A 19,281-nucleotide genomic window follows, 5' to 3' on the forward strand; every position below is an offset into this window, starting at 1 on the left:
CTGGGTGATTTCCGACAAAAGAGTAGTGTTACAAAAATGTTGCGATGTTTGGGTTGGGAAGAACAGAGAGAAAGAAGACGAGCTGCTCAACTAAGTGGTATGTTCTGAGCTGTCAGCAGAGTGATTGCTTGGAATTTCATTAGTATTATTTTACATGTAACTAATCTCATGAGACCCGTATTGAAATTTGCTATAACATGCTTACAATATTGTGGTATTTTCCCACCTTTTCAATACAATTGGTTTTATGTTGTTAAATCATAATGTTACAACACTATTTTATAGGGACATGTTTCTCCGTAGACAAGCGTTGGATATTATATTAGTAGAGGAAGACACAGCGGCACTTCCTTGTAAGCCGCCCGAGGATGACATACATTATGTATAAAAACGAAACGTTTTCAGGAGTATCGAATACTTGCTGGGAAGGTTCAAGTTACTAAAATGTCAGACACTGACACTTAACCCCAGTAGGGCTCACTTTACTTTGTCTGGCCCTCCCTCCCATCTAACTAGAAAATACAGTAATTACATTAAAATAAATACACTTACATTTGAAACATCTTGCAACTACTAAACAGTACATTATGGTAAAAATAAAAATACGAAAAAATAGGAGAATGATGATGATGTTGACGATGAAGATGATTATTTACACAATTATGACATGATTAGCTCATTTCTAATAATAATAATAATAATAATAATAATAATAATAATAATGTTAAAGATTTTACGTCTCACTAACTTCTTTTACGGTTTTTGAGACGCCGAGGTGCCGGAGTTTAGTCCCGCAGGAGTTCTTTTACGTGCCAGTAAATGTACCGACACGAGGCTGACGTATTTGAGCACCTTCAAATACCACCGGACTGAGCCAGAATCGAACCTACCGAGCTCGATAGCTGCAGTCGCTTAATTGCGGCCAGTGTCCAGTATTCGGGAGATAGTAGGTTCGAACCCCACTATCGGCAGCCCTGAAGATGGTTTTCCGTGGTTTCCCATTTTCACACCAGGCAAATGCTGGGGCTGTACCTTAATTAAGGCCACGGCCGATTCCTTCCCACTCCTAGCCATTTCCTGTCCCATCGTCGCCATAAGACCTATCTGAGTCGGTGCGACGTAAAGCAACTAGCAAAAAAAAAAAAAAAAGAATCGAACCTGCCAAGTTGGGGCCAGAAAGCCAGTGCCTCAACCGTCTGAGCCACACAGCCCGGCTAGCTCATTTCTGTTAACCTTGGTAATAACAGTGAGATTATATAAAGTCAAGAGTTTGAAGAAGGCTAAATCTACAATATTTCCATAACATACGATATAACAATTTAGGACTTGATCTACGTATTACTTAGTAGATAGCGGTGACAAAGTTGTCTAAAAGTAGCAGGTGAGGCTCCTTTGACAGAGACGGGTAGTGCATTCCATTGTCGTGCCGAAGAAGTAACAAATGAGTTCGTGTACCGTGTGGTGCGGTGAGGTGGAATAGATAAGAGTGTATCAGATTTTGACAGTGTTCCGAAACTGTGATTGGATGACTGTACAAGTAGGGAGGTGAGCATGAGGAGAGTATTCGATGAAGAAGGCATGAAGCATGGAGATTATGGCGCTGTTTGAGTTTTAGCCAACCGAGTTCATCGTACGCAGGTGTAACATGGTCAAAGTAATGCAGGTCACATATATAACGAACACAGGTGTTTTGCGCGCGTTGTAGATTGTCCTTAAAAGTAGCAGTCAGGTCGTTGTACACGGCATCACAGTAGTCGAAATGAGGTAATACCAGAATGCAAATGAGGCGTTCTTTTAATACTCGAAAATAATACGTTGCGGATTCTTCTAAGTGAGTTAACTGTCGCAAATACTTTCCTGGAGATGCTGGAAACCTGCTACGTCCAAGACAGATGTTTTTCTATCATAACACTGAGATCTCTGACAGATTTACTGAAATCAACGGGTGAATTTTGTAGGTAGAGTTTTGATAAAGTGAAGTTGCTTATGGTTTTTGAACAAAGCGGAGGATGTAAAATTATTATTGCTTGAGATTTTACGTTATTTAATCTAAGTCCAAGCATGGCAATCCAGTTACAGATTTCTTGTAAGTCTGTATCGAAAGTTTCAGTTTCACCGGTTAGTCTTTCCGGTTCACAGTGGAGGTATAATTGTATATCGTCAGTGTACATGTGGTGTCTGCAGCTGTTTACCGAAGACGTAATATCATTGATATAGACAGAAAATAGAAGCGGTCCTAGGTCAGAATCCTGTGGATCACCAACCTCTGCGGATTGCTAGGATGAATATTCATTATCATTATTTCTTACACACAGTAGACGACCGCGGAGGTATGAATTCATCCACTGAAGACTGTTTGTCGAGAACTGGAGTTTAAATAGTTTGGAAAGTAAAATGTCTATGTCAACTGAGTCAAAAGCTTTAGAGAAGTCAAGAAGAGCTAGTATGGTAACTTGTCTTTTGTCCATCGCATTGCGAATGTCGTCTGTAACCTTAAGTAGTGCAGTACTAGTGCTGTGGTTACGTCGAAAACCAGACTGGTTTTCGTGAAGAATATCGTGTGTTTGCAAGTAGTTGGAGACTTGTTGGTGTACAATGAATTCTAGGGCTTTTGAAAGGACCGATAATATGCTCACAGGTCTATAGTCGGTTACGTCTTCAGGCGGTGATTTTTTTATCGAGTGGGATGACAACGGCAGCTTTCCATAAGGCAGTGGCAAAACTACTTGGAGTCATTTGAGGCAATGCCTACCCTATGAAATACGATTAAACATAAATATCGTAACAAATTTATCTGCCGTTGTTATTGTGTTAAATCAACAATAATCTCTTTTATATGTGCTACATGATGACAGAAGATGATGTGCTTCGCTGATCGCCCCGCTAGATGGCGGCAGCAGACCACTTGTTCTTGCTGGGAGGCAGTCTGTAAGTTGTCTCACCCAGGATGTTTTGTTTTGTTTCCTTTCAGTCAGCTTGAGACAGGCGCGGGGTGGTGGAGGGAAGATAGGTTTACCGCCCGCACTCGGTCTAGACCCCAGAGAGGCAAGCCTTATGTGTTATTTCAGAGCGTAGTAATTCCCAGCGCAAAGGTGACAATCAAGTAGCGCTACCCTATTGTTAAGTGTGTGTTTTTCTTTGAAATTAGTGGGAAATCCGTGCATTAGGTTATTGGCTTTATTTGTAACAATTCAGACATGGACTGTTAGTTGCGTAAAACGAGACTGACATCATCCGGTTGAAAATCGAGTTGAAATGATATGTGATGTAGGCCCCTTCGGGAACTTAACGAGTCTTTTGAACTCTTTAAAACTTACGAAGAGAAGTGTGAATCCAAATACAAAAGATGTATGCCTAATCTGGTTTTTAAATTAATTATGTTGACGGTAAAGTAGCGAGGAAATTTCAATTTTCTTGATATACACGATATTCGTGGTTAACAGCCTGTTCCGAAACCAAGAACCTTTTTCGTTACACGTGTGTTTTGTTTTAATTATGCAAATGGAAATACGGTTTGGCGGTTTTGAAAGCATCCGGTTTGTTGAGTTGTTAGATCCAAATCAGTTCATAGTTCACAAAGAGAGCTTCCCTGCTATTGAACTGAGCAGTCTTATGAACATTTATCCCTTTTTAATAGGGAAATATTGGAAAATTAATTGATTAACATTTATTCCGATATAGAAAAACATTTGTCCCCTCAAAAAAATTACATTATATTGTCCTCAATGACCATGAACCAGTGTATGAGGAAGTGTCAAATTGATTAATTTAATATTGGCATTTCCTGCACCGGGAAAGTTGGCCGTGCGGTTAGGCGCGCGCGGCTGTGAGCTTGCATCCGGGAGATAGTGGATTCGAATACCAATGTCGGTAGCCCCCTGAAGATGGTTTTCTGTGGTTTCCTATTTTCACGCCAGGCAAATGCTGGGGCTGTACCTTAATTAAGGCCACGGCCGCTTCCTTCCAACTCCTAGGCCTTTCCTATCCCATCGTCGCCATAAGACCTATCTGTGTCGGTGCGACGTAAAGCCCCTAGCAAAAAAACATTTCCTGTAGCCACGGCTTCCTCTGTAAGGAGTATGATCACTCTGAAGAGGATAAAAACAATTCTGCGTAATTCAATGAACATTGAAAGACTCAGCAGTCTTAGTGCCATTTCTATCGAGAAAATGCTTGTGAAGGAATTGATGAGTGATCAAGAATTGAAGGACCGTGTGATTGACCATTTTACAACCAAGAAAACTCGACTTATGGAACTCCTAACAAGAAACTTTAAGGTAATATTTCCTGCCTACCCATTAATTAACTAATAGCTTCGCCACTGCCATAAGGAGGGATATGCGCCAGTCATTAGTGAATGGTAAAAGATATGAGTTATAGTAGGTAAAATTATGTCAGTTATTGTCTTAATAAGTTCTATTTCTATGCTGTCTATCCCTTTGGACTTCAATTTTATTCTAAATATTGCTTGTTTAACTTGCGATGGTGTCACATGTGAAGAGTAGAATTTTTCTCTGTCAGGTGCAGGTGAGTTATAATTGCTGTATAGTCTTCTGTGTTTCCTTTTTCTATCAGTGGTATGTCCGGGAGTGGTAGAATATGTATTGAGGGAGTCCAGGGATATGTCAATAGGATGATCGTCTCTTTGTTTACCTATTCCCATGTGTCTTAGTTCTTTCCAAGCCATAGCAGGTCTAGTATTTGTTTTAGCAGGGTATGTGAATGTCTAATTCTAGCGTTACGTACTGCCTGCGATGTTTTATTTCGTAGCCGTTTAAATGCGTCAAAATTGTTTTGTGTCGGTTGTCGCTTAAACTTTCTATGAGCGGCATCTCGTCTTGCCATTAACTCCTTTAGCTCTAAGTTTAGCCACGGTGCTGGGGCTCGCGTTACCCGTACTGTTTTCGGCGGGGCGTGTTGATCATAGAGCGCTGTCAGATATTCGTTAAATATGTTTACTTTAACGTCAATGTCGTCAACTGTTAGTGTATGGTGCCATGGAACATCTAGTGCGACTTCAGTGAACATACTGCAGTCAATTTTAGAGAGATCTCTGAATGTAAGAGTCCTTGGTTTTGTCTTTCGGATCTTTAAGGAGTACGATATGTATATTAGGTCATGAGCTGAAATTCCTGGTACAGATGTCCGTGTTGTAGTACTTCGTCTGTATTCTTGACAATCATAAGTCGATTGTCGTGTGTGACGTGGCGGTGTGGTGAGTAGGGAGTGTTTGCAAAATGCTCATATTGCAAGACGTAGTCATGTTTATAAGCTGCCGACACTCGGCATTGTTGTTTCCGGTGTCTGTGTTAAAGTCGCTCATCACAATTACATGTTCATATTGCGGGAGTACGCGTAACAATGCATTCTCATCATCCTCCAAATGTCCAATCGCAGGTGGCTTGTACACCACACAGACAGCACATTTCTGATGGGCTACGATTATTTGCAAGATCAAGAACTCAGGTCGTCTATTGTATTCGCTATCCGAACATGCAATTATCCTAGGCTTTAAACTGGTTTTGACTATCACTGCCACACCTCCTCCCCTCTCTCTTGCTCTGTCGTTCCGAAGTAAACAGTAGCCGGGTATGTTGAAAGTCTTAGAAGGGATCAGATCATGAAGCCAGGTTTCAGTGAGAAGGCAAACATCAAATACGTCCGGGACAAGTTCTTTGAGTTCGTGGAAATGGGCAGACAATGAATGTACATTTAGATGATCTATATGGAGACCTTTAGGTAAAGGAGCAGGTCTCTAGTTGTGAGAGAAGGAAGGGGGGTAATTCCAGGAGGGGTAAGTGGACAGTTGTCACAAGGTCGTGTTCTGTTTGTGGAGAGTGGAGATGTGAGTGAGGCCTTGAAAGGGATTGTGGCTGGGAAGGAATGTCCAGTACTGTCAGAGGAGAGTGACCCATTAGTTCTCGTAGCCACCTTAAGAAAAAATTAATAATTATGTGAATGAAATAATCTAATTGCAGTGAGCTGATCTAATTAAATTACACAAAGGTGGTATTTAAATAAAATGAAGTATAGTATATAGAGATCAGAACAGTCAAGTGAATTGTCCGTTTAGCTGCTATCTCTATCCTCCGGTAAGTCACACAGCCGGTTAATGCGCACTTTGCCCCCATCGGGTTTCTTAATGATGATATCACCGTCTGCAGTCCAACAGTGGCTTACATGGAAACGGTGAATGGCGGGCTTCAGTATGGAGAGTCTAGTGGACGTGAGATCTTCGCGGATGGTAACATGAGTGCCCTTTAGTCTCCTTTTGTTACGGAATACTTCTTGTCGTGTACGATAGGAAGTAAACTTGACAATGATAGGCCGAGTTTTCCCTACTGATTTAGGCCCAACACGATGACTTACTCACGCCTATATCTCTGCAGATATTTGCGGCAAGTTTGTGAGCTCTTCTGCACTCCAAAGACTTTTTTTTTTTGCTATGGGCTTTACGTCGCACCGACACAGATAGGTCTTATGGCGACGATGGGATAGGAAAGGCCTAGGAGTGGGAAGGAAGCGGCCCTGGCCTTAATTAAGGTACAGCCCCAGCATTTGCCTGGTGTGAAAATGGGAAACCACGGAAAACCATTTTCAGGGCTGCCGATAGTGGGATTCGAACCTACTATCTCCCGGATGCAAGCTCACAGCCGCGCGCCTCTACGCGCACGGCCAACTCGCCCGGTACTCCAAAGATTCTAAGATTATTTCTGCTACTATATTGTTCGAGAATGCCGGCCCCGTGGTGCAGTGGTTGCGTGCCTGCCTCTTACCCGGAGGCCCCGGGTTCGATTCCCGGCCAGGTCAGGGATTTTTACCTGGACCTGAAGGCTGGTTCGAGGTCCACTCAGCCTACGTGATTAGAATTGAGGAGCTATTTGACGGTGAGATAGCGACCCCGGTCTAGAAAGCCAAGAATAACGGCCGAGAGGATTCGTCGTGCTGACCACACGACACCTCGTAATCTGCAGGCCTTCAGGCTGAGCAGCGGTTGCTTGGTAGGCCAAGGCCCTTCAAGGGCTGTAGTGCCATTGGGTTTGGTTTCGATATTGTTCGAGACAGTCGCTTCTAGCTTCGAATTCTGACCTAAGTGCCTGGATTTCCTTGTCCCGACACTCAAGTTTGTTCTTTAAATCCGCAACAAGTTCAGCATTGAACTGGAGAGATTTCTCTAGTTCCTTAACGACAAGTGTGGTCACTCACTCCGATATCGCCTCTATAATTCTGTCCAGAAACTTACCCGAGCTGAGAGTCTCGTGGCGGTCACTTCTACGACGTTGGCTTCCTTGCTCCTGGTCATCTTGTTTCACAATGAAAGATTTTAATGAACTGATAAAAATATGGCCACAACAGGGAGACACTTTCACTTTAAACACTTTGAGATTATGTTTGCACTTTTTCAAACAGTGTTTGATATATATTACTAGGAAGTTTGACTGAGGAGCTGATCTCACGCACGTCCGTCAGCCATGAGGTGACTAGATGGCTACAAAAACACAGTCACCTCAAATACAAGTTGATATGGAACTTGAGAGTGTGTCACACTCTCTACTCACGAATTTAAGCTAAGTTTCTAGGATAGTTTAGAGATTCACATTTGGAGAAGGAGTTTACTTCATTGGAGATCGGAAATTTAAAGTTACATTTTTTTATAACTGGAAACGTTCCCCTCGGGTTAGCTTTCAGAGGCTGTCACCTAGTTAGTGCATGGCTACCATTACCTTATTGCACTGCACTGCCTCCACTGTTAGCACACACTCAGTACACTGGATGATCAAGAAGGAGGGTAGCTCGAGAAATGGCCTGCTTTTATACCTGAGAGGAAGGTTCGAGAGAGATCTGGACTAAGGGCCGACACAACCCCTAGATTTTTATTGGATAATTAAATATGTAGAAGAAAACGCTGATTGGTTGAAAATTAAATTCAGGAAATTTTCTCTTGGCCACTACTGAAGTTGGCGGAAGGAGGTCGAAGCGTTGAGAACATTAACATATCAAAAACCAAATACAATCAACTGAGTGTTGTAAACTTAGGAATACAAAATTACTTTATCACATTGGTAGTGACATCTGTCGACCAATGTCCAAACTTCTTTAAGTGTGAGATGTCATTTGACAAGGCGAAGCGGGGAAGGTGTACCCTCCTGGTGCAGATCTCTCCTCGGCAGATGTACCCTCCTGGTAGAGACCTCTCTCATCGGCAGGTGTACCCTCCTGATACAGACCTCTCTCATCGGCAGGTGTACCTTCCTGGTAGAGACCTCTCTCCTCGGCAGGTGTACCCTCCTGGTAGAGACCTCTCTCCTCGGCAGGTGTACCCTCCTGATACAGACCTCTCTCATCGGCAGGTGTACCTTCCTGGTAGAGACCTCTCTCATCAGCAGGTGTACCCTCCTGATACAGACCTCTCTCATCGGCAGGTGTACCCTCCTGGTAGAGACCTCTCTCCTCGGCAGGTGTACCCTCCTGATACAGACCTCTCTCATCGGCAGGTGTACCTTCCTGGTAGAGACCTCTCTCATCAGCAGGTGTACCCTCCTGATACAGACCTCTCTCATCGGCAGGTGTACCTTCCTGGTAGAGACCTCTCTCATCGGCAGGTGTACCCTCCTGATACAGACCTCTCTCATCAGCAGGTGTACCCTCCTGATACAGACCTCTCTCATCGGCAGGTGTACCCTCCTGGTAGAGACCTCTCTCATCAGCAGGTGTACCCTCCTGATACAGACCTCTCTCCTCGGCAGGTGTACCCTCCTGGTAGAGACCTCTCTCATCGGCAGGTGTACCCTCCTGGTAGAGACCTCTCTCCACGGCAGGTGTACCCTCCTGATACAGACCTTTCTCATCGGCAGGTGTACCCTCCTGGTAGAGACCTCTCTCCTCGGCAGGTGTACCCTCCTGGTAGAGACCTCTCTCCACGGCAGGTGTACCCTCCTGATACAGACCTTTCTCATCGGCAGGTGTACCCTCCTGGTAGAGACCTCTCTCCTCGGCAGGTGTACCCTCCTGGTAGAGACCTCTCTCATCGGCAGGTGTACCTTCCTAGTAGAGACCTCTCTCATCGGCAGGTGTACCCTCCTGATACAGACCTCTCTCATCAGCAGGTGTACCCTCCTGATACAGACCTCTCTCATCGGCAGGTGTACCCTCCTGATACAGACCTCTCTCCTCGGCAGGTGTACCCTCCTGGTAGAGACCTCTCTCCTCGGCAGGTGTACCCTCCTGGTAGAGACCTCTCTCATCGGCAGGTGTACCCTCCTGGTAGAGACCTCTCTCCTCGGCAGGTGTACCTTCCTGGTAGAGACCTCTCTCATCGGCAGGTGTACCTTCCTAGTAGAGACCTCTCTCCTCGGCAGGTGTACCCTCCTGATACAGACCTCTCTCATCAGCAGGTGTACCCTCCTGATACAGACCTCTCTCATCGGCAGGTGTACCCTCCTGATACAGACCTCTCTCATCGGCAGGTGTACCCTCCTAGTAGAGACCTCTCTCCTCGGCAGGTGTACCCTCCTGATACAGACCTCTCTCATCAGCAGGTGTACCCTCCTGATACAGTCCTCTCTCATCGGCAGGTGTACCCTCCTGATACAGACCTTTCTCATCGGCAGGTGTACCCTCCTGATACAGACCTCTCTCATCGGCAGGTGTACCCTCCTGGTAGAGACCTCTCTCATCGGCAGGTGTACCCTCCTGATACAGACCTCTCTCATCGGCAGGTGTACCCTCCTGGTAGAGACCTCTCTCATCGGCAGGTGTACCCTCCTGGTAGAGACCTCTCTCATCGGCAGGTGTACCCTCCTGGTAGAGACCTCTCTCCTCGGCAGGTGTACCCTCCTGGTAGAGACCTCTCTCATCGGCAGGTGTACCCTCCTGATACAGACCTCTCTCATCGGCAGGTGTACCCTCCTGGTACAGACCTCTCTCATCGGCAGGTGTACCCTCCTGATACAGACCTTTCTCATCGGCAGGTGTACCCTCCTGATACAGACCTCTCTCATCGGCAGATGTACCCTCCTGATACAGACCTCTCTCATCGGCAGGTGTACCCTCCTGATACAGACCTTTCTCATCGGCAGGTGTACCCTCCTGGTAGAGACCTCTCTCATCGGCAGGTGTACCCTCCTGGTAGAGACCTCTCTCCTCGGCAGGTGTACCCTCCTGATACAGACCTTTCTCATCGGCAGGTGTACCCTCCTGATACAGACCTTTCTCCTCGGCAGGTGTACCCTCCTGATACAGACCTTTCTCATCGGCAGGTGTACCCTCCTGATACAGACCTTTCTCATCGGCAGGTGTACCCTCCTGATACAGACCTCTCTCCTCGGCAGGTGTACCCTCCTGATACAGACCTCTCTCATCGGCAGGTGTACCCTCCTGATACAGACCTTTCTCATCGGCAGGTGTACCCTCCTGGTACAGACCTCTCTCCTCGGCAGGTGTACCCTCCTGATACAGACCTTTCTCATCGGCAGGTGTACCCTCCTGATACAGACCTCTCTCCTCGGCAGGTGTACCCTCCTGATACAGACCTCTCTCCTCGGCAGGTGTACCCTCCTGATACAGACCTTTCTCATCGGCAGGTGTACCCTCCTGATACAGACCTTTCTCATCGGCAGGTGTACCCTCCTGATACAGACCTTTCTCATCGGCAGGTGTACCCTCCTGATACAGACCTTTCTCATCGGCAGGTGTACCCTCCTGGTAGAGACCTCTCTCCTCGGCAGGTGTACCCTCCTGGTAGAGACCTCTCTCATCGGCAGGTGTACCCTCCTGGTAGAGACCTCTCTCATCGGCAGGTGTACCCTCCTGGTAGAGACCTATCTCATCGGCAGGTGTACCTTCCTAGTAGAGACCTCTCTCCTCGGCAGGTGTACCCTCCTGATACAGACCTCTCTCATCAGCAGGTGTACCTTCCTGATACAGACCTCTCTCATCGGCAGGTGTACCCTCCTGGTAGAGACCTCTCTCATCGGCAGGTGTACCCTCCTGATACAGACCTTTCTCATCGGCAGGTGTACCCTCCTGATACAGACCTTTCTCATCGGCAGGTGTATCCTCCTGGTAGAGACCTCTCTCATCGGCAGGTGTACCCTCCTGGTAGAGACCTCTCTCCTCGGCAGGTGTACCCTCCTGGTAGAGACCTCTCTCATCGGCAGGTGTACCCTCCTGGTAGAGACCTATCTCATCGGCAGGTGTACCCTCCTGATACAGACCTTTCTCATCGGCAGGTGTACCCTCCTGATACAGACCTTTCTCATCGGCAGGTGTACCCTCCTGGTAGAGACCTCTCTCCTCGGCAGGTGTACCCTCCTGGTAGAGACCTCTCTCATCGGCAGGTGTACCCTCCTGGTAGAGACCTCTCTCATCGGCAGGTGTACCCTCCTGGTAGAGACCTATCTCATCGGCAGGTGTACCTTCCTAGTAGAGACCTCTCTCCTCGGCAGGTGTACCCTCCTGATACAGACCTCTCTCATCAGCAGGTGTACCTTCCTGATACAGACCTCTCTCATCGGCAGGTGTACCCTCCTGGTAGAGACCTCTCTCATCGGCAGGTGTACCCTGCTGGTACTGACCTCTCTCCTCGGCAGGTGTACCCTCCTGGTAGAGACCTCTCTCATCGGCAGGTGTACCCTCCTGGTAGAGACCTTTCTCCTCGGCAGATGTACCCTCCTGGTAGAGACCTCTCTCCTCGGCAGGTGTACCCTCCTGGTGCAGATCTGTTGACCAAAGTCCGAACATTTTTGACAAGGTGAAGCGAGGCAGGTGAACCTCTCTCCTCACAGTTAAACTTTGAAATTAACTTTTCACAAAAAATAATTTTTTTGCAGATAAAAGTTTTCTTGAAACTAAAGACATCTTGAAAAAGTTCCTTTAGTTTAATTGAAAACTACTCTTGAAGTCTTCCTGAAGTCGTAGATGTCTGCGATATGAGGTGGCGTCCTTTGCCCCCCCCCCCCAAGTACCCTCAGATCAGATACACCTATCTCACTACTTTGACAGTGGTAGCCATGGCGATTGTCGCCGGAGACCAGACGTAGAGATACTGCACCAATATGGGTAGGCAGTTGACTTACCGCACCTCAGCCCTCGCCAGAAAAGATGTTGCTTCAGCATCGCTTGCCAGATGTTATGACACGGCTGCTGATGTCAGAGAGGGCACTGAAACAGTAATTTACTTGGCCACAGAGATTGTTTGTAGAGAGTGAGCGTTGTTTATTTTCTACATTTTGGCTTCAGATGAGGCAGGCTGCATAGAGGATGAGTGTGTGGTTGCAGGCTTGGTGTTGGAGGTGGGGGATAAGGTAATTGCTACCAGTGAATAGAACGTAAGCCTTATTAGAGGGGAAGATTTGTACATAGGTAGAAGAATAAGAGGTGAAAGACAAAATCTATTAGTAGGAAAGGAAGCCTCCATCTTTAACATTCTACTTTACCTAATGAATTTTTTACATTCAAGACTGTTTTAAAGAAGAAATATAACCATTTCCAACTGCCATGATTTAATGGCCTATATAGTAAATCAAGAATATTATGCAGGTTTAATCTGAGTGTTATGTACTCTAAATATTCTCTCAGTGACTGAGTTGCTCACTAACAGAGGGAGAGGTGTTAAAAAGTCCAAAATAATACATGGTTCATTAAATTTGGGGGCAAGCTTACCTGCAGGTATGAAATTCCTAACCATAACTTGATCTCCAACCTTTAAATTGGAGGGCCTCTGTCCACAATCATATCTCTCTTTAACGTTTTCATGGGAAACTCTAAGATTATTTCTCGCCTTCGTCCATAGGTCTCTGATATTATCAGGATTTATTGTCTCAGGTAATATGTCATTGAGTGACCAAAGATTAGACAGCTGCGTGTTGAGAACAAATTTGAACATGGGGGAGGCAGGGGTCAACTTTTGGGACTCGTGAACAGCCGAATTTAAAGCAAAAGATAACCAATGCAGTGAAGGATCCCACCTGGAATGAACTTCATGATGAAAAGCTATCAACATAGATCGAAGATACGATTGACCCGCTCAGCCAAGAGATTGTTGAAGGTAATAAGCAGAAGTTGTTACATGGAATATGGACAGATGGAAACAAACTTTTCAGAATAAGTTAGGTGTGAAAGACTTTGCATTATCGGAAACTATATATTCACAGAGGCCAAAAGGAGAGTATTAAGACAAGAAGTAGTAGACTGAGCGGTAGGCAGCTTAGTCGGAATCAGCCATGAAAATCTAGTGCATCCAAGAATGAATTTATTTCCATTCCCCTTCGATTGGGGAAGGGTCCGACGTAGTCCATGTATAAACGTTCCATGGGGCAAGAGGCGGTGGGCTTACTAAGCAAGCAAGATTTACATGCTTTTACCATTTCTCTGATTTTACCATCCATATTCTTCCAGATAAACATGTCTCTGGTTTAGAAGATGCCTAAATGATAGTATTTGAAGATCACCAGCACGAGAACTTTTGCCACAACAATTTTCATCTTCTGATCACGCCTTGAAGGGCAACACAAAATCCTGTTCCTCAGTACACAAGGGACAACTTATTCCCCAGCAGAAAGGGTTTCCACTATTGGAGATGATCTTGTTGATATTCCTCATTGTCATGGAATAGCATAGTAGAAGGTATGGGAATGGAAAGACAAAACTATCTTCCTGTTCACTGATCTCCACATCATTAGAAAACATACAGCTTAGTCTGTCAGCAACATTTTCTGTACCCTAAGTTTCTAGGCTAGTTTAGAGATTTGCATTTGAAGAAAAGGTTTACATTATTGGTGATGGGAAATTGAAAGTTACATTCTTAAAGACTGGAAAGCTTCCTCTCAGGTTAGCTTTCAGAGGCCATCACCTAATTAGTACAGGCTGCTATTACCTTATTGGGCTGGACTGTTTGATGAAGGGCAAAATGCTCCCGCCTCCACTATTAGCGCGCTCTCAGTACACTGGATGGTCAAGAAGACAAGGTAGCTTGAAAAGTTGCCAGCTTACTCCCAGATTTTTATTGGATAATTAAATATGTAGAAACAAACGCCAATCGGTTGAAAATGAAATACAGGAAATTTTCTGTTGGCCAATTATGAAGTTGGCAAAAGGAGGTCAGAGTGTTGACAACGTTAACATACCAAGTCAAAAGTCAATCAGCTGAGTGTAGTAAACGTAGGAATACAAACTTACTTTATCACTGTAGTACCAACATCTGTTGACCAAAGTCCGAACTTCTTGCTCTAGTTTAATGTTTTATGTGTAAGATGTCATTTCACAAGGTGCTTGATTTAAATGAACGGGACGGGTACAAGCATAAATAAATGAATATGTGATGACTTAATGATCTCTCACATATTTTAGTATTGATCTTGTTTCATTACTTTGTGAATCTCAATTCAGTATGGACCATAGAATGTAGGGCAGCTAATAGCCCTAACAACACAGTACTCGTTGGTTCATTTCCATTTTTAAAATTTAACTTTGATGGTAAAATACTGAATTTATTGCAGAAGAATAAATTTTTTTTGTCACCTGTTGAGATTGTGGCCAGTCTTATTATCTGATACCCATCTGTGTATTACGTATGTGCAGATACTAAGGAGGAGCTCCATGTGGTTACCATGCATCCTTATACCTTCTGACCCTCTTGTCAGCAACTCATGAACTCTTGAGGTCATACGTACACTCAGATTTGGTCGCGTGAATTATTAACGCTCCTGTAACATGCATGTTGTGGATAGGTTGGGCTTACACCCATGTATGCAGTGTTGCCATAGGCAGAAATTGAAAGGAGTCAGGGCAGGTGAATACGAAAACTGTTACTGGCATCTCCTCAACTAATCATTCACCCAGAAATGTTTGGTTTAGATGCTGTTGCACAAGGTACAGAAATTGAAGTAATAGCCTTTTGTGCATGGAATATGTCTCTTATCTTTCTGCAATTTTAAATTTCCCCAATAGAGCTGTTAACTCATTGTAGGTTTGGAAATTGATGATACTCAGTACCTGTTAATGTCTGTGGTAAAACGTATGGTCTTACGGGTCTCTCTTACTGCCGACACATTGATACTGAAGCAAACCTAATGCCATATCACAATGATTGCTCGAGAATTTGCATCTGCCTGCACGGACGTGTTCTGGCAAATTAAAATGCTGTCTGTGAACTGTATATCTTCAGTGTCCTAGCTAGGAACCAGTGGCAGAACTGTAATTCCTGACATAGTTTTGTGGTCGTCAAAGAGCTTGCACATGTTGGATAAGAAAAGGATAAAGTAACCGATTGTGTAGAACTGACCACACAATGTTGTGGTTATCCTCAGTACCGTCAGTTCTTCACAAACTTGTTGTTGAAGAATCATGTTTTTTAAGTTGCAACACAAGCTTCTCCAACTCCAGCATGTGGACTGTATGACTCCAGCCTACTGGATCTGTTCTCCAAGCTGCGAATAATTGCATGTCTGCAAGTCAGCAGAATAGCCTGCTGAATATTACTGCAGAAGGAATGTGGATTTGTGGATGTTGTTCATTGTACATGACACAGGCCTGTAACTAACCGATAGGGGAATACCATGTCCACCACTTCCTTCAAGAAATAGTAAGGCTCAGTTTCACTATTTAAGTCATTCACTCTGTACAGAATATGCAGTTTTGCTCTGATTCATTACTGTACTAGCAGCACAACCTCAACTGTACCGGTACCACCAGTCAGTGCACTGCAAATGCAGTCATCAGAAATGAACAATGAACTTCAACAGGAAGACAGTCTACATCACAGAATGCTACACATACTCGGCACAGGCAGGATGGCCCTTATATCAACAGGTATTGGTTTTGGATATTTATTATAGGAATCACCCTTATAGCGTTCACCTCCTGTAGGAATATGGGACACCTTTTGCATTCTTATTCTTGTTACCTCTTTACTTAACTTACTTTCCGTATTTCTTATAGCTTTCTGCAGATGTAAAGGATGAACTAATCACACAAGAACATACAGTTGACCAACTTGTACCGTGTTTCAAAGAAGAGGAGAAGTAAGTACAGTTTATATTTTACACCACTAACACTAGCTCCCTCAGTGTGCAAGTCAGCCTCGGGATCCCAAGGCCCGGGTAGTTATTTTGTTGAAAGGTGGACAAACTGTGTTGTACAATGTCAGCAAATTCATGAAAACTCAGCTGCTGATTTGGTGTACTTTGCTGTCTAGTGACCTTAGAGTGAAGCAGCCAGCCAGATGTCCTGCATGGCTGCTTATCACACAGTGGATCTGGTTTCGATTGCTTGTCTGGTCATGTATTTTTATGTTAATCCAAGAACTGGTTGAGAGGCCACTCAGCTTATCTAATTACAATTGGGAAGCTATCTGGCAGTGAGATGGTTGCCCAGGTTGATAAAGTCAGAATAATGGCTGAGAAGATTGATTGCACTGACCGGGAATCACCTCATAATGTGTAGGGCTTGATACTGAGTAGTGATCATTCGGTAGTCCAAGGTAGGCCCCGTTATGGCTGTAGCACTGCATTTCTGTCCAATTTTAACAACCGTGACGTGATGTTCATGCGAATATTGGCTAGGCCTTCAACTCAAATGATGAGACATTCGTGCGCCATGGCGTATGTACTAGGTTATATTTTGATCACCCCTGCAAGAGTTTCCCTTTTGTGATCTATAAATAGAACAGGAATGTGGCTTATGTACAGCTCTCCTTCTGGGAACTTGTACCATGATGCATTGCCCAGTTGTAGCCTTTTGAAAGCACAGGTGTCAGTCAGTCTCTTAGCCACAGTTCCAGGTGTAGTAAAGGCTAGTGACAGCAATGCTATTGCTGAGTTATTGAAGATGATTTGGAGGACAGTTATGGCAATTATCATGTTAATGAAGAAGACATTTTAAGTGCAAATGACAGTTCTTCTGGTAAAAGTTACTGTGAAATCGTATTGAAAGTTCCGTGTGCGAAAGCAAACCATAATGTCTGGGTTGTGGGTTTGTAATAGTGATAAACAGCTAATTCTTCATCACTTTACAGGCTCTCTAGGAGTGTTGGCGAACTGAGAGACAAATATTTAGATAATTCTGTATCGGAAACGCCTGTCATTTTGGAGTTTATATACCTGTAGTTTTCCCACGTTGCACGGGAAACCATTGTTTACACTACGGATCAATTATTGGACCCAGATAGGAAAAGAAAAGAATACATGATGTCAAGTGGTTTGACACTAATGAGGACGGCAATAAGGCCTGTTTTACTCTCTGCATTCTGATATTCCAGGTTCATAAAATTTGAAACGTAACCCAATGGCTCTACAGCCCTGATGGTCCTCGGCCTAGAGCGGGCCCGCTATCTCACTGTCAGTTAGCTCCTCAATTCTGATCACGTACGCTGAGTGGACCTCGAACCAGCCCTCAGATTCAGGTAAAAATTCCTGACATGACCGGGAATCGAACCCGGTCCTCCAGGTAAAAGGCAAGCATGCTACCCCTACACCATGGGGCCAGCTTCATGAACTTTATATCTATATATATTAGAGCAATCATAAATATATTGAGACCCCAAAATGTGTGAAGTGCCTCAACATATACCAAAATGTTTCGATATTTACTGCACGAAATCTTTGTTGGAGTGTCATTGTTGTTGAATACAATTGTTTTGAAAGCTTCACTGAAAACAATGCATGGAAATTCTGTTGGCCGCTCCATTGCCGAGCAGGATGGCAAAGGTGATGCTGTGTATTATGCACAGTATTATTATATTTTTGATGGTAAAGATTGCAGTACATACTCCAAATGTGCTATAATCACTTCAGATAAACCTTCTATTGAAAAAACTAGTGGTAAGTGGAAAATGTACTCTTAACTGTTTGTTATGGTGCGGTGCTGAAAGCCTAGAGCTGGCAGCCATAGGTTGGTCACAGCGGAGGGATGTGAGCGGTGTGGTCGGACTGCCCATAGCTGATCAGCCACTGTTGTGGTTGGTGCTTGACCTAAGTGAGGACACCAAACTGATCCCAGCCCTAAGTAGTGCACAGTTTGTGGAAATAGTGGTAAGAGGAACCGATTATTTGTGCACTGTAATAGCTGCTCACTAAATGGCCATAGAACTTACTCAAAGCTTTCAATGTCTGATATCAGAAAAATAAAGAACGGTTCCAGGGCATGGTTTTGCTGGCTATTATCAGGCTCATTCTTTACAGTCAACAGTGATATGCATAGTGACTTAGTGAATAATTTTATATGTAAATAAACATCTATCACTTTTCACCTTCAGTATGTGCAGTATTATGTGACCTGAGACGTGGTTGGCCAACAAGATTTATGACTCGGAAGTGTTTCCTGTTCCATAAGGCCTGGTCCCACAGCTGTGCAGGGGAGATTCTAATTACAGCGTAACCCAACTTGAGTTCAGTCGAAGCACCGTGAGCAGAAATGACATTCAATTTATCACAAGTCATCTCCAGAGATGAACTGATCCCCTCTCTCTCGAGCTTGTACAACATGTGTAACAAATTAACGATTCCATTTTTATTTACAGTCAAAGATAAGGATAGGACTTTGCAGCTGTTCAATACTATAAAAAATGTGAAATAATTACAATGTCACATTTTCATTGTCATATATAGGTACCGGTTTCGGCAATGTATTTGCCATCATCAGCCTAGGATGAAGTAACAAGTACATTCAGCTAGTTACATTAGAATATTTATAATATATGTATGTACAAACATAAACCTCCTAAAATATTTATAGTTGTGTTATATCATAAAACATTTGGATAGTTGAAAAACAAAGGCTAAATACCTCCTTATAAGGTTCTAGAAAAGACATAAAATGTTCTATATACAGCTCTGTACATTTATATCTCCTAGCGTTGTTAAATGCGTGTAACTGTGCATAAAATTAACAATAGCACCAAGTTTCATATAAAATTTCCTTTTTAAAAAAATTATATCTCAACAGCTGTTAAAAACATACTACTGACCTTGGAACGATATATAAAACCTTTTAAACATTCTGTCATGAGAGATCTTAGCAAGAATACACTACCAGCTAATTTTGTTCTAAAGTATTGTTGTACAGTATAAATGGGTAGAAGACCATTGGACAATAAGGCTTGTTGACACCCAGCTGAACACCACAATGTGTAATCCGATCACTCCGGTTCTCTGTTGATGGATATAATCCCACCTGATTTTTGCAGATCTGCTCTCCTTATCAATGAATTCCAAAAGGTCTTGTGGACTCCCACATAAGGACCTGCCACATTTACATTTTTAAAGGCTACACTTATGTCATCAA

At 44.0% G+C, this 19,281-nt stretch overlaps 1 long non-coding RNA gene across 1 annotated transcript in view; it reads left to right on the forward strand.

The window, feature by feature from the left end:
• Positions 1-19,281, forward strand: part of LOC136875103 (uncharacterized) — a 56,855-nt gene that overhangs the window by 13,114 nt on the left and 24,460 nt on the right. The window contains exon 2 of the long non-coding RNA XR_010860364.2: positions 15,940-16,022. This is a non-coding gene — a long non-coding RNA (uncharacterized lncRNA). The remainder of the gene's footprint in view (positions 1-15,939; positions 16,023-19,281) is intronic.

The sequence above is a fragment of the Anabrus simplex genome, chromosome 5, assembly GCF_040414725.1.
Source record: "Anabrus simplex isolate iqAnaSimp1 chromosome 5, ASM4041472v1, whole genome shotgun sequence".
In the NCBI taxonomy this organism is placed as follows: Eukaryota; Metazoa; Arthropoda; class Insecta; order Orthoptera; family Tettigoniidae; genus Anabrus; species Anabrus simplex.